Genomic DNA, 15,862 nt, shown 5'->3' with positions numbered 1-15,862 from the left:
CTTGTGCTTATAGCCAGCAAAGTACACCTGAGATACAGAAGTAGACCCCAAAGTGTGTTCTGCAGTCCAAATATAAATCACACAATAACAGAGTGTACAATAACACGGTTTAACAAGCGTGTGTGTTCATTACGCTGGCAGACACGTCTTCTTTCTCTAACTACAGTTTATACAGCACAGGCGTTAAATGATCTAAACAGTAATTAATCCTAAGACACCCTGTAAACACATCGAGGTCGCCTAATCCATTTCCACGAGAATAAAATCTCACAAATCATTATTAGAAAGGAATTTATTGTGTAATGCTTCTAAAAAGAGCAAATTCTGAACTATCAACAGTTTACGAGAAATATCTAATTCAGCAGCAGCACTGTGGTGCAGTAGATTGTGCTAGATAGATAGATCTTAATTTTAATAAAGGAGGCAGGATACCATAGATAGATAGATAGATAGATAGATAGAAAGGCACTATATAATAGATAGATAGATAGATAGATAGATAGATAGATAGATAGATAGATAGATAGATAGATATGAAAGGTGTTATATGATAGATAGATAGATAGATAGATAGATAGATAGATAGATAGATAGATAGATAGATAGATAGATAGATAGATAGATAGATAGAAAGGCACTATATAATAGATAGATAGATAGATACAGTAGATAGGAAAGGCACTATATAATAGATAGATAGATAGATAGATAGATAGATAGATAGATAGATAGATAGATAGATAGATAGATAGATAGATAGATATATTTGAAAAGCACTATATAACAGATAGATAGCGTGGAAGATGGCCCGGACACAGACAGGCGGAAACCGATAATCCTCCACCCAACACACATTTAATCACACTCTTCAATATTTACAGTTCACACAACCCCAAAACTCCCCCAAAGTCCAGGCCTCACAAAATGCCATACTGTCTTCAGGCCACCTCCATTCCTCTCCTCCCGAGCTCCGTCCTTCTCCTCTCCCAACTCCAGCCGCTGAACGGAGGGATGCAGCCCCTTTTATCCCCACCCGGATGTGTGCCAGGTGCCTCCCGATAATCTTCCAACGGCACTCCCCAGTGTGGCGGAAGTACTGGCTGCACACCCGGAAGCACTCCAGGTGTCCCTGGTCTTCTTCCCCCCAGCACTTCCAGGTGTGGCGGAAGTGCTGTGGGCCAGGGCTGCTCAGGCATTAGGGCGCCCTGGGCGGTGACCACGTGGTCCTCTAAGCCAGAAGGGCGGTCGCCCCCTCGTGGTCTGGAGGAGGTGCAAACCCTCCTCTGGTCCACCTGGGCATCTCAGCTGGGTACCACCCCCAGCCACTCGCCACAATTGATAGATAGATATGAAAGGCGCTATATAACAAATAGATAGATAGATAGATAGATAGATAGATAGATAGATAGATAGATAGATAGATAGATAGATATGAAAGGCACTATATGATAGATAGATAGCATGAGAGTCGTGAGGGACAGATGTCCAGCTGGGGTGGGGTAAACATTGGCTTCTGTCCAGGAAAGGAAGCCATAACAGAATGACAGGAGATACCTAACCCCAAAGTTATATTCTCCCTCTGTACACAAGGTGGTACCATCCAACTGGTTGGACAACCATAGGAAGGGCAGGCTGGGAAATGTAGTCCTAACAGGACAGCCCTGTTGGGGTTCCTGGGTGCTGCCAGTGGATTGGTATGACCCCTTTAATATACTTTCACTTGACCCAGGAGTGCCTCCAGTATGCAATGGTGAAATATTCCTCGGTCTGGCATAAAAGAAGTAGAGTTTCCTGTAAGAGTCGGGAGGAGTGTGGACGAGGCTTCAAGGAAGCTTTGATGCCATATATCAGATTATTTGCACAATAAACATCACACTTCTTAAACGTTTAGAACAATGGAACTAAAGGTTTGTAGTCATAATGCCTTCATATGGCGGTCACCATAGAAAGGCACTATGCATGACTTGTTTAATTCGAAATTTTCCCCTTAAATTTCTTTATCTGGGAGAGAAGAGGAGAAAAGATTTGAACGTGGAGCCTCGTCAACTTCGGCCCTGCTGTCAAACAACTGCAATTAGCGTAGATTGGAGGCCTAATAGTATGATGGTGTCAAGAATAATATAACAGCACACGTGCAGGGGTGTGTGTGTGTGTCAGTGTACAATCTGGGTAAATAACAACAGCATCCACATTGTCATTATGAAAGTATGTGTTGGATGTGAGAGTCCCCTTGGCTAAATTATAGCTAACAAGCCAGAAATGTCTGCCACTGTGAAGAACACAGATTGAGAAGCTCCTAAAATAAACACCCTAGGATAAAAAACAAATAAATAAACAGAGCGCCATAAATAAATGTGATTTCACACATGCTCCCTGGATTTAAAATTAGGGGCTACTGTTGCCTTCTGATTCATAAGACTTTAATTTCCCTGATGCCGTCAAATTGGCTGCTGGGCCGCACTGAGGGAACGAGACTTGTGGATAAAAGATCAGCTCAGACGACCACGAGGCACACGAGAGGACTGAAAGAGCTGCAAGCGTCGAGAGATGAGGACTCGTGCTGTGATATTCGTAGGTCTGCTGGCCCTCTGCCTCGGTATGTAGGACACAGTGTGAGGACTGGAAATTCACGCCTTTACTGGGATTTCCATTTTGATTAGATTGGGAGAAAAAGTTTGCACATTAACTTTCAGACATTATTTATTGATTGTTTTTAATCATTCACATGTTAATCATATGAACTGTGATAGACAGATAGATAGATAGATAGATAGATAGATAGATAGATAGATAGATAGATAGATAGATAGATAGATAGATAGATAGATAGATAGATAGATAGATAGATAGATAGATAGATAGATAGATAGAGGACTGTTTCATTTATGTTAGGTAGAATGTCTAGAGGGGACTGGGCGGTCCCGTGGCTTTGGTACCCCTGCGGATTTTATTTTTTTCTCCAGCCGTCTGGAGTTTTTTTGTTTTTTCTGTCCTCCCTGGCCATCGGACCTTACTCTTATTCTATGTTAATTAGTGTTGTCTTTTTTTAATTCTTACTTTTCTACTCTTTTTTTTTCTCTTTCTTCATTATGTAAAGCACTTTGAGCTACATTATTTGTATGAAAATGTACTATAGAAATAAATGCTGTTGCTATTAATCTTTAAAATAGGCTCAATTTTATTAAACAATCACAGACTTAAATCATAGCATTTGCATCATCATTAGGCAAGTCCAAATGTTGATTTAATTATTATGTCTAATATGTTTGACCAAATGTTTTACAATATCATACTCACTGCTATATTTCATTTATTGATTAATTAATTTCATTAATTTATTGCTGGGTTCTTTCTTGTGTTTTTAATGCTATGCCATATGAAAAGCACTGCAAATAGATAACATGTTCATTGTGCATAAAACTAGGAAGAAATTATATATAAAAAGCACTATATAAGAGGTAATTTATAGATATGATAGGTGTTGTTGTGGTAGATAAGAAAAGGCACAAAATGATAGATATTTTAGTGTAGCTGGCAGGATAGATAGATAGATATGGAAGGTACTATATAATAGATAGATAGATAGATAGATAGATAGATAGATAGATAGATAGATAGATAGATATGGAAGGTACTATATAATAGATAGATTGATAGATAGATAGATATGAAAGGCACTATATAACAGATAGATAGATAGATAGATAGATAGATAGATAGATAGATAGATAGATAGATAGATAGATAGATAGATAGATAGATATGAAAGGCACTATATAACAGATAGATAGATAGATAGATAGATAGATAGATAGATAGATAGATAGATAGATAGATAGATAGATAGATAGATAGATAGATAGATAGATAGATAGATAGATAGATAGATAGATATGACCCTGGAGGTATCTCACAAGTATTGGTATGAGGAAACAGAGACGTGGCAGACCCCTCAGGACCCTATGCCATTATCTAGGACCTGAAGCTGGAGGTAAGCAGTGGCCCTTGGCTTAGGGTGATGTGTGCATGTAAAGGTGAATAAGAATGCTGAGCATAAATAAATAAATGAATGTTGCTACATTTCACTAAAGAATGCCTAATTTCTGAAATTAATGAGATTACAACTTCAATAACAAAAGATTTTTGATTATAACCTTAGCTAAACTCTCCTGAAAACTATCTGCGTTTAACTAGCTAATATCTAAATGTACATTATGATCTCACAATTAAGTACATATATACTATATATAATATATCCATTACACAACGATACAGTTTACAACTTATGTTTTTAAGTCTGACAACTTGTAACACACACTTAAGAAATTCTCAGCAAAGCTACCACAAACCTTAATATAAAAAGCCATCAAGTCTAGTGGCATACCTACAATGGCAGACCCACCACGTGGCTGCAGCAGCCCACAGGGCCCTAGCATCCTCTCACAGGAGTAATCTCAGAATTTTTAACATGAGAATTGTATATGAGATTTTAAATTGTGACATCATCTCATATAAATTTTATAGAGTATTTTAGCAGCCAGCTGATTGCTCTGAGAATGGCAGATTGACAGCCACCTGACACAGAAATGTAAAAAGCAGCATAAACCAACCGTTTAGAGAAAGTTTAGCAGATTCAAAGAGTTTTTATCTACAGGCCAAAAGTTTATTCACTTGTAATGAGAAAAAGGTGTACATATATATTATATAGCATATTTACACTGTGCCTTCAGAAAGTATACTATTCAGCTAATACTCAATATCCCAGAATGACAAAGCGTAAACAGGAATTTAGCATATACTTTTTGCAAATTTATTAACAAAAAAAAAACTGAAATATCTCATTTAGACAAGTAATCAGACCATTTAACTGTGGCACCTGAAATTTGTCCCAGGTTCATCCCATTCAACTGATCATCATTGAGATGTTTCTTCAACTGGATTGGAGTCCACTTGTGGTCAATTGAATGGATTGGACTGCTTAGGTCTAAAAAGTACATCCCTGTCTATAGATGGTCCATCAGTCAAGTGACAACCAAAGCCATGAGGTCAAAGGGATTACCTGCAGAACCTCAAGACACGATTATGTTGAGACAGATCTTAGAAATGCTGCAAACATGTCCTGCAGCATTGAAGGCTCCTAAGAGCACAGTGGCCTCCTTAATTCTTAAATGGAAAAAGTCTGAAATAACTACAACTCTTACTAGAGCTGGACGTCCAGGCAAACTAAGCAACTTGGCCCTGAATAAGGGAGAATATTGCAGTCATATCCAGCTTACCGACCTTCACTTCTGTAGCTTTCCCTTCAGTTCTCTGAGAGGCTGCATTTCCTTTATAAAGAGGAAAGTGACTTTATGTATTCAGTTTGTATCCCAGTACCGCATTACTCTTTTGATATTGCATAATGCATAGACTTTCTTTTGAATATGTCAGATTCTGGCCCTTTATTGCATCTCATCTATGATCATATCAGGTATCCAATCTGTCACTGTCACATCTCCTTGCCTCTTTATTCAATATTCTAAAAATGAAGTAACCAGTTTGATATTGCTTTACTAAATTGCTTTTTACTTAATTGTAGATTTTTTTTCCAATTTTAAACAAAGAGAACAAAAGAGCATATCATCTAGTAATTGCTTTAAATTAGCAGAGGTTAAATCTGCAGTCCAAAATGTATCTGTCTATGAATGTATCTATCTACCTGATATAGACAGTGATACAGTGCCCTGCCTATCTATCTATCTATCTATCTATCTATCTATCTATCTATCTATCTATCTATCTATCTATCTATTATATAGTGCCTTTCACATCTATCTATCTATCTATCTATCTATCTATCTATCTATCTATCTATCTATCTATCTATCTATCTATCTATCTACAGTCAATTTCTTTAATTTCGTCAATTTCTTTGATTTTCTTATTAATGTGGAGTGTAAAGGAGGAGTAGTGGTAGTATTTGTATTAAAATGAATTGTTAATTTTTTGATTATATTATTTATGTGTGGAGTAGGAGGAGTGTAAAGGGGAGGAGTGGTAGTTGTCTGATATATACCTTTTGTTTTATCTTGAAGATTGGGACTGTTTGTCTTATGACTATGTATATTGTTAATGTTCATAATAAAGGTCATTTTAAAAATAAAAAAAAAAAATCTATCTATCTATCTATCTATCTATCTATAATATAGTGCCTTTTATCTATCTATCTATCTATCTATCTATCTATCTATCTATAATATAGTGCCTTTTATCTATCTATCTATCTATCTATCTATTAGGTGGAGTGGTGGCTCTGAGGCTAGGGATCTGTGCTGGTAATCAGAAAGTTGCCAGTTCGAATCCCATAAACACCAAAAGTGACTCCACTTTGATGGGCCCTTGAACAAGGCCCTTAACCTGCAATTGCTCCATCCTGGGTAGGACTTTAATCTGTATCCAGCCCTTCAAGCAGGTCCTCCAACCTGCAGGGAAAACTTGGGGGTTGGTGGCAGGATTGGTACTCCATTCACTGTTCAGTTTGGTGATGAGATGGCACTCATTGCAGGGCAGCACTCGGATCTCAATTTAGGTAGTTTGCCATGTAGTGGGTGCAGCAATGTGCTGTAATAAGCACATGCTCTCAACCTCTCTCTTTCATATCTATCTATCTATCTATCTATCTATCTATCTATCTATCTAGCCAACTACACTAACATATCTATCTATGTATGATATAGTGCCTTTTATCTATCTATCTATCTATCTATCTATCTATCTATCTATCTATCTATCTATCTATCTATCTATCTATCTATCTATCTATCTATGTATGATATAGTGCCTTTTCATATCTACCACAACAACACCTATCATATCTATAAATTACCTCTTATATAGTGCTTTTCATATGTAATTTTTCCTAGTTTCATGCACAATGAACATGTTATCTATTACAATGTGCATTTCCTAACTCAAGGGTAACTGTGTTTAAGCAGTATGGACATTTTTACATTTACCATGTATATGAAAACAATGAGTATGTATCTTTTTCAATGACACAACGTATCTACCTTTTTCAGCATAAAAAGGTGTTATATAAGTTAAACTAGCAAAATACCCGTGCTTCGTAGCAGTGAAGTAGTGTGTTAAAGAAGTTATGAAAAAGAAAATGGAACATTTTGAAAATAACGTAACCTGATTGTCAGTGTAATTGTTTTGTGACTGTTACGAGTGTTGCTGTCATCAAGGATTTGATTCTCATTATTTCTTTCAATCAGGTTTGTATTTGGAGGACGTGTTGTGTTCAAGTTACAGTCCATGTTTGTCAACTGTTGTAAAGATAACAGGTTTCATTCATCGAAGTGATCACTACCCAAATCGCAACTCGTGAATCTAAGATGGCATTCCTGGTATTAAGTTGTGGATTTGCCTGCGAATATTTAGCGGCAGCGTGTCTATGAACGTAATTTAAACTGAAGCTTTACACCGTGCTTTCCTAATGATATGCCTACAAAGGCTTGTTCAGATTCTGAGGGTTGTTCGTTTCTTACTGCATCAATAAACAGCTCGTCTTTCTCTTTATCTGAGACATCACACACTGCATGCATGGGTTTACCTTTTTGAGTCCTGCAAACTTTAGCGAAGTGGTTCAATTGACCACATTTTTTACACTGTCTTCCTTTAGCTGGACATTGACTTTTTCCACTGTGTGCTTCATTGACATGTTTGAGTATGAATATGCTTGTATGCGTCACTCGCTTCATATTCTTTTGCTGCCTTCTCAATTGTGTAATGCGTTTTTTGTTCAGCGCTCTTTGGAGGTCTTGCTTGTTCTCTGCGTACTGCGTTCACAGTCAGTTCACGTGAGCCGCTCGGAGTACATGCATCGAAGGTTCTCAGCTGTGCTTGTGCTATCTCGTGCGACGTCCACGGCTTTATTTAATGTTAGCTCAGACCAGGCACTTAAAAGTTTCTCTCGCACTTTCGCCAAACACTAGTCTATCCCTGACCATCTCATCTTCATTTGCATAAGCACAGTCCTTCCCCAGCAATTTTAACTCCATTACAAAGTGAACAAAAGTCTCGTTTATACCCTGCGTCCTCTCAGTAAATGTATCTCGTGAATATCATATTTGTCTTAGGCATGACAAACGCCAGCGGCAGCCTGTCTATGAACTTAATTTAAACTTAACCTTTACACCTTGCTTTCCTATTCGTTTGCATAAGCACAGTCCTTCACCCGCAATTTTAGCTCCGTTACAAAGTGATCAAAAGTCTCGTTTATACCCTGCGTCTTTTCATTAAACTTGTATCTTGCGAATATTGTATTCAAAATGAATACGGTCAAAACGGTCATAATAAGTTTTCAGTACCTTGGCTTCCCCCTGGGTGAGAGTCCATGTGTTAAAAATGTCTTTTCCTTTTTCCCCAGTCCATAGGAGCAGGTAACTACATTTCTCACTCTCGTCTTTGCCTTTTATTTGGCCAGAAAACATCAGCTCCACGTGCTGTCGGAACTTTTTCCATTCTCCCGGCAGGTTAAGAGAATCCCAGTCAATTTGTGGCGAGGGAACTCCAACAAAATCTATGACTGTCCTCTATTCTGACACCATGTCTTGTTTCACAAATTGTGAAAAATTAAATGATTTTAAAGTATGCAGGGGAACTTTATTTATTACAGCTCTGACATTCACGGCATCCGTGCTCTAAATTAACTTCCATAATAGTAACCTTGAGGTCCCTTTTTCTGGTGCATTCCTGATGACATGGGTGCCTAAACAATGCCTGATAATATATTTCAATGACATATACTGTAAATATTACAGTGATCACCTCGATAGACGAATCGCTACTCGTGAATCTAAGATGTTTAACAGGCATTCCCGGTATTAACTTTTTGATTTGCCCGCAAGTATTTAGCGGCAGCGTGTCTATTAACTTGTGGATTTTTGTGCGAGTATTTGACGGCAGCGTCACGAAGTTGTTTTCGTCTCGCCGCATCAGAAAATGTACCACGACGTCTGACACGCCTCCTTTTTAGTGTTTACTCACAGCTTGGATTGCTGCTGACGGACGGCCTTATATGGGCAGGCAGCCAACTACGTGGGAGGCGTGGTGATGGGGGACGCAACTCCGCCTCACACGGCAACCGAGCTGCAGGCTATGGACGTATATTTGTACGTAAGTAGGATTCAGTTATGACCGTTACGCGTAGAATTTCAAAATGAAACCTGCCTAACTTTTGTAAGTAAGCTGTAAGGAATGAGCCTGCCAAATTTCAGCCTTCTACAGTGGTGTGAAAAACTATTTGCCCCCTTCCTGATTTCTTATTCTTTTGCATGTTTGTCACACAAAATGTTTCTGATCATCAAACACATTTAACCATTAGTCAAATATAACACAAGTAAACACAAAATGCAGTTTTTAAATGATGATTTTTATTATTTAGGGAGAAAAAATTCAAACCTACATGGCCCTGTGTGAAAAAGTAATTGCCCCCTGAACCTAATAACTGGTTGGGCCACCCTTAGCAGCAATAACTGCAATCAAGCGTTTGCGATAACTTGCAATGAGTCTTTTACAGCGCTCTGGAGGAATTTTGGCCCACTCATCTTTGCAGAATTGTTGTAATTCAGCTTTATTTGAGAGTTTTCTAGCATGAAGCGCCTTTTTAAGGTCATGCCATAGCATCTCAATTGGATTCAGGTCAGGACTTTGACTAGGCCACTCCAAAGTCTTCATTTTGTTTTTCTTCAGCCATTCAGAGGTGGATTTGCTGGTGTGTTTTGGGTCATTGTCCTGTTGCAGCACCCAAGATCGCTTCAGCTTGAGTTGACGAACAGATGGCCGGACATTCTCCTTCAGGATTTTTTGGTAGACAGTAGAATTCATGGTTCCATCTATCACAGCAAGCCTTCCAGGTCCTAAAGCAGCAAAACAACCCCAGACCATCACACTACCACCACCATATTTTACTGTTGGTATGATGTTCTTTTTCTGAAATGCTGTGTTCCTTTTACGCCAGATGTAACGGACATTTGCCTTCCAAAAGTTCAACTTTTGTCTCATCAGTCCACAAGGTATTTTCCCAAAAGTCTTGGCAATCATTGAGATGTTTGTTAGCAAAATTGAGACGAGCCCTAATGTTCTTTTTGCTTAACAGTGGTTTGCGTCTTGGAAATCTGCCATGCAGGCCGTTTTGCCCAGTCTCTTTCTTATGGTGGAGTCGTGAACACTGACCTTAACTGAGGCAAGTGAGGCCTGCAGTTCTTTAGACGTTGTCCTGGGGTCTTTTGTGACCTCTCGGATGAGTCGTCTCTGCGCTCTTGGGGTCATTTTGGTCGGCCGGCCACTCCTGGGAAGGTTCACCACTGTTCCATGTTTTTGCCATTTGTGGATAATGGCTCTCACTGTGGTTCGCTGGAGTCCCAAAGCTTTAGAAATGGCTTTATAACCTTTACCAGACTGATAGATCTCAATGACTTCTGTTCTCATTTGTTCCTGAATTTCTTTGGATCTTGGCATGATGTCTAGCTTTTGAGGTGCTTTTGGTCTACTTCTCTGTGTCAGGCAGCTCCTATTGAAGTGATTTCTTGATTGAAACAGGTGTGGCAGTAATCAGGCCTGGGGGTGGCTACGGAAATTGAACTCAGGTGTGATACACCACAGTTAGGTGATTTTTGAACAAGGGGGCAATTACTTTTTCACACAGGGCCATGTAAGTTTGGATTTTTTTTTCTCCCTAAGAAATAAAACCATCATTTAAAAACTGCATTTTGTGTTTACTTGTGTTATATTTGACTAATGGTTAAATGTGTTTGATGATCAGAAACATTTTGTGTGACAAACATGCAAAAGAATAAGAAATCAGGAAGGGGGCAAATAGTTTTTCACACCACTGTACTTACACGGGAAGTTGGAGAATTAGTGATGAGTCAGTGAGTCAGTCAGTCAGTGAGGGCTTTGCCTTTTATTAGTATAGATGAGTTATTAGTTCTTTTTTGATAGATTTGGATTCCACCCAGAACTGGTTCCCATTTTCAGTCAATACTGCTGGTTTCCGTTATAAAATAATAGGGCTTAAAAATCAAAGCTGACCGCACATTTAATACTTCACGGAGCTTCATACTGTACCCTGATTTTTATCGTATCTCACTTTGTATCCCATCCTTATTGTGTTCATAAGAATTGATTCTGAAAGCTTTGAAATTAGGTTTTCATTTTTTTGTCCAGTGCCTCACCGTTACAATAAAACCCCCACATTTCATATATCATTTGATTCATCTTGATGTCCAGTTATGCAGGTGATCATGCTTTTTTTGGGGTTCCCTCTATACCCTCATTTTTGGACAATATTCTGTGCAGGAAATGACACCCTTATAATAAAGAGAAAACCAATAGGAGTCTTCAGCAAAATAAATAGAAGGGCTCGACGTTATGCAGGCCACATCATTTGACCCCAGAGATTCTAATGGGACACGAGGGGTCAAAGTTACTCCTTTCTCAAAACTTCCAAAAATTGGGAATCAGTGATAAATGTATGTGGACTGTCGTTTTATGCTTTTTGGAAGTTACTGATCATGAATATGGTCATATCTTTGATATTTAATTCTTTTCCAGTTGTCTTAGTCCTCTAAGAGCCCCCACATAGAAGGGGGGGGGTATTAACTATAATCTTGTGGGGTATCATTTTAGACTATTTCAGAGTCATTGGTTCTGAATATGAGGGTATTTTTGAGTTCTGATCCTTTACTAATGACATAGCCCTCTGTGGACCTCTAGCAGAAGGTGACAAATGACACATTTCTATTATAATCGAGAATATTTAGATTTCAAACATTTAAACTGAAGCAAACATGTCAACATTTCAAATATCTTCTTCATTATTATGTACTTCCTCTTCATGAAGTAAATCAGTTTGTATTTTATGAGGGGGGCTAACACTAAGTCAGACTTTTTTGTCATTTCTTTTAGTGACTCCTGTTTTGTCAGAAGATGAGGATGAAGAGGAAAATGCCGATCCCGAGTTTCTTCAAGAGAGGCGAGCACTCCTCGAATTATTTGATGGGCTAAATGGACTTAGACACAAATGGGAAAAATTTAAAGCCCGAATGAAGTTGCACACCGAGTCGGCGGCGTCACAGCAAGAAGACGACTGAAGGAAGAATTCAAAGCAAGCCCCGAGAGACGATGACAGACGCTCCTTTCTCCCTGATTAGTTAAACATACGAAGTTTTGCTGTGTTCTATTCTCTTACAAACTTACATTAATCATTTTGCCATCTATTACTGGTCTTTGTCATATAAATATTGAAATTAAGGTATAATGTATATATCTTTTAAATAAAATGTAAATAATGCATAGAAAAGCTTGCAAATTTGTAAAAAACAAAATGTGGTGTCGTCGTCCGAGGGGAATACGCAAGTCCCAATGAAATGGTGGGGTGGCAACTGGGTCACAAGCGCATGGCGGCACAAAGCAGATCAAAAATCATCTTCTGCCGTAGGCTACAGGGACGAGACTATAAAGAGCGGTCAGGCTTCACGTTGGATCTCCCATCCTGTGGGATCCTCATCCTCCAATGAGACGCCGTCTTCTGGGAGTGTCCTCCTCTTATAGTCCTTGGACTGGAAGAGGGCGGAGTCAGCTGCCCTCATTGGGTGCCTTCTTGGAGCTCTGGGTGGAAAAGCAGACAAGAAAATCAGTGACTGCGCCCCCTTGTGTCCTGGGGTGGTAGATGATCCTCGGACGCACATGCGTGACAGTGGATATGGATATCCTGTGCAACAGAGCAGAAAACAGCTATTCCAGAACCTAACTATAAGTAAAGTTTCTGTTTTAATCAATTGATAAATTAATTACATCAAACTTCTGACTATTGATTCATTAAAATCAACACCATCAAGTTCTGAAAGCCTTTCCAGCTCATTCACCATAACCCAAAACTCCATCTCCTGACCAGCCTTTCACATACTGCTTCCCTGTGACTCTTTCTTCTTTCTATTTATTATTACTAACTAAGTGGCAGTCAATGGACAAGGCGAGTGGGGAAATCAAAGGGGGGAAACCCCTAAGAGTGGGCTGGTGTCGTAATACACTTGTTTAATTAATGATTTTGCCATCTGTTACAAGTCTTTATTAATAAAATATTAAAATTAAGGAATAATGTATATATCTTTTAAATAAAATGTAAATAATGCATGGCAAATTGTAGCTTGCAAATTTGTAAAATACAAAATGTGGTGTCATCATCAGAGGGGAATGCGCAAGTCCCAATGAAATGGTGGGGTGGCAACTGGGTCACAAGCGCATGGCGGCACAAAGCAGAATAAGAATTATCTTCTGCCGTAGGCTACAGGGACGAGACTGTAAAGAGCGATCAGGCTTCACGTTGGAACTGCCGTCCTGTAGGATCCTCATCTTCCAACAACAACAACATTTATTTCTATAGCACATTTTCATACAAACAGTAGCTCAAAGTGCTTTACATATTAAAGAATAGAAAAATGAAAGACACAATTATAAAACAAAATAAATCAACATCAACATCGAATAAGAGTAAGGTTCAATGGCCGGGGGGACAGAAAAAACAAAAAAAACTCCAGACAGCTGGAGAAAAAATAAAATCTGTAGGGAGTCTTCCAATGAGACGCCTCCTTCTGGGAGCGCCCTACTCTTATAGACCTTGGACTGGAAGAGGGCGGAGTCAGCTGCCCTCATTGGGTGCCTTCTTGGAGCTCTGGAAAGTCCGTGAGTGCGCCCCCTTGTGTCCTGGGGTGGTAGCGCCTACCATTGACAAGCTCAAAAGATGATCCTCGGACGCACATGCATGACAATGGATATGGATATCCTGTGCCACAGGGCTGAATACAGATATTCAAGAAGCTAACCATAAGTAAAGCTTTTGTTTTAATCAATTGATGAAATTATTACATCAAAATTCTGACTATTGATTCATTAAAATCAATACCTTCAAGTTCTGAAACCCTTTCAAGGTCATCCGTCATGGCCCAAAACGGGTGAGACCCGTCCAGACGTTCCACAGATTTCCATTTCAAGGCTTTAACATCTGAATCAGGCAAAGTCCGACCTGCTGTGTCCACATAAGGAACATGCCGTTTAGAAGCTGCCTGAATCCACTGTACTTATAATGCTAGAGTTTCTCTCAGATATTCTTAAACCAATAAAATTAAATCTGAGAAAATGAGGAGAAGATCACAGCAAACTTTCCATATTAGGAAATAAGTGTACAATTTTTGAAAGGCAGTTGAAATATTGTTTCAAATTTGTGGAAATGCATTTTGCAGCAGAAAGAGGAATGCAATCCATGCAAGACGTGTCTGAATGAATTTAGGTTATCTAAAAATATATTCCGGTATTCCAGCTGCAAGTCAATTTCCAGATATCTCGAAAGCAAGTTTCTCGGAATAATAGCCTGCCTATTTTATGGTATCATGAAATGCTTGGGAAAATCACTTTAAAAAGATTGGAATTTTCACTGGGAGATATTTTTTTAAGATGCATCAAAGAAATTTCGTAATGAAGGGGAAGTTATTTTGGGATATCTTAAAAATGTTTCTTCTGTGTCGCTCAGTGGAGCCGTGGTAGAGCTGCCCATGGACATTCTCTGTGAGATTCACTCCGTCTAGGGGGTCTCCTGGTAGTCTGCTCTCTTTTCAAATCCCAAAGACATGGAGTGTACTGACATTAGATAGATAGATAGATAGATAGATAGATAGATAGATAGATAGATAGATAGATAGATAGATGTGGAAGGCTCATATGATAGATAGATAGATAGATAGATAGATAGATAGATAGATAGATAGATAGATAGATAGATAGATAGATGTGAAAGGCACTATATGATAGATAGATAGATAGATAGATAGATAGACAGATAGATAGATAGATAGATAGATAGATGTGTAAGGCACTATATAACAGATAGATAGATAGATAGATAGATAGATAGATAGATAGATAGATAGATAGATAGAGTGGGATGCGACCTTGTTAATAGTCATTATTTTTCTGTATAAATCATTGGTTGTTACGATAAAAAATGTCAGTTGAATATATCATATAGGAGACACACACAGTGATATTTGAGAAGTGAAATGAAGTTTATTGGATTTACAGAAAGTGTGCAATAATTGTTCAAACAAAATCAGGCAGGTGCATAAATTTGGGCACCACAAAAAAGAAATGAAATCAATATTTAGTAGATCCGCCTTTTGCAGAAATTACAGCCTCTAAACGCTTCCTGTAGGTTCCAATGAGAGTCTGGATTGTGGTTGAAGGTATTTTGGACCATTCCTCTTTACAAAACATCTCTAGTTCATTCAGGTTTGATGGCTTCCGAGCATGGACAGCTCTCTTTAACTCACACCACAGATTTTCAATTCTATTCAGGTCTGGGGACTGAGATGGCCATTCCAGAACGTTGTACTTGTTCCTCTGCATGAATGCCTTAGTGGATTTTGAGCAGTGTTTCGGTCGTTGTCTTGTTGAAAGATCCAGCCCCGGCGGGCGCAGCTTCAGCTTTGTCACTGATTCCTGGACATTGGTCTCCAGAATCTGCTGATACTGAGTGGAATCCATGCGTCCCTCAACTTTGACAAGATTCCCAGTCCCTGCACTGGCCACACAGCCCCACAGCATGATGGAACCACCACCATATTTTACTGTAGGTAGCAGGTGTTTTTCTTGGAATGCTGTGTTCTTTTTCCTCCATGCATAACGCCCTTGTTATGCCCAAATAACTCCATTTTAGTTTCATCAGTCCACAGCACCTTATTCCAAAATGAAGCTGGCTTGTCCAAATGTGCTTGAGCAGACCTCAAGCGGCTCTGTTTGTGCTTCCTCTTCATCACTCTCGCAT

This window comes from Polypterus senegalus, chromosome 7, assembly GCF_016835505.1.
Source record: "Polypterus senegalus isolate Bchr_013 chromosome 7, ASM1683550v1, whole genome shotgun sequence".
Classification (NCBI taxonomy): Eukaryota; Metazoa; Chordata; class Cladistia; order Polypteriformes; family Polypteridae; genus Polypterus; species Polypterus senegalus.
The sequence above is the reverse complement of the archived record's forward strand: the minus strand, read 5'-3'. Positions refer to the sequence as shown.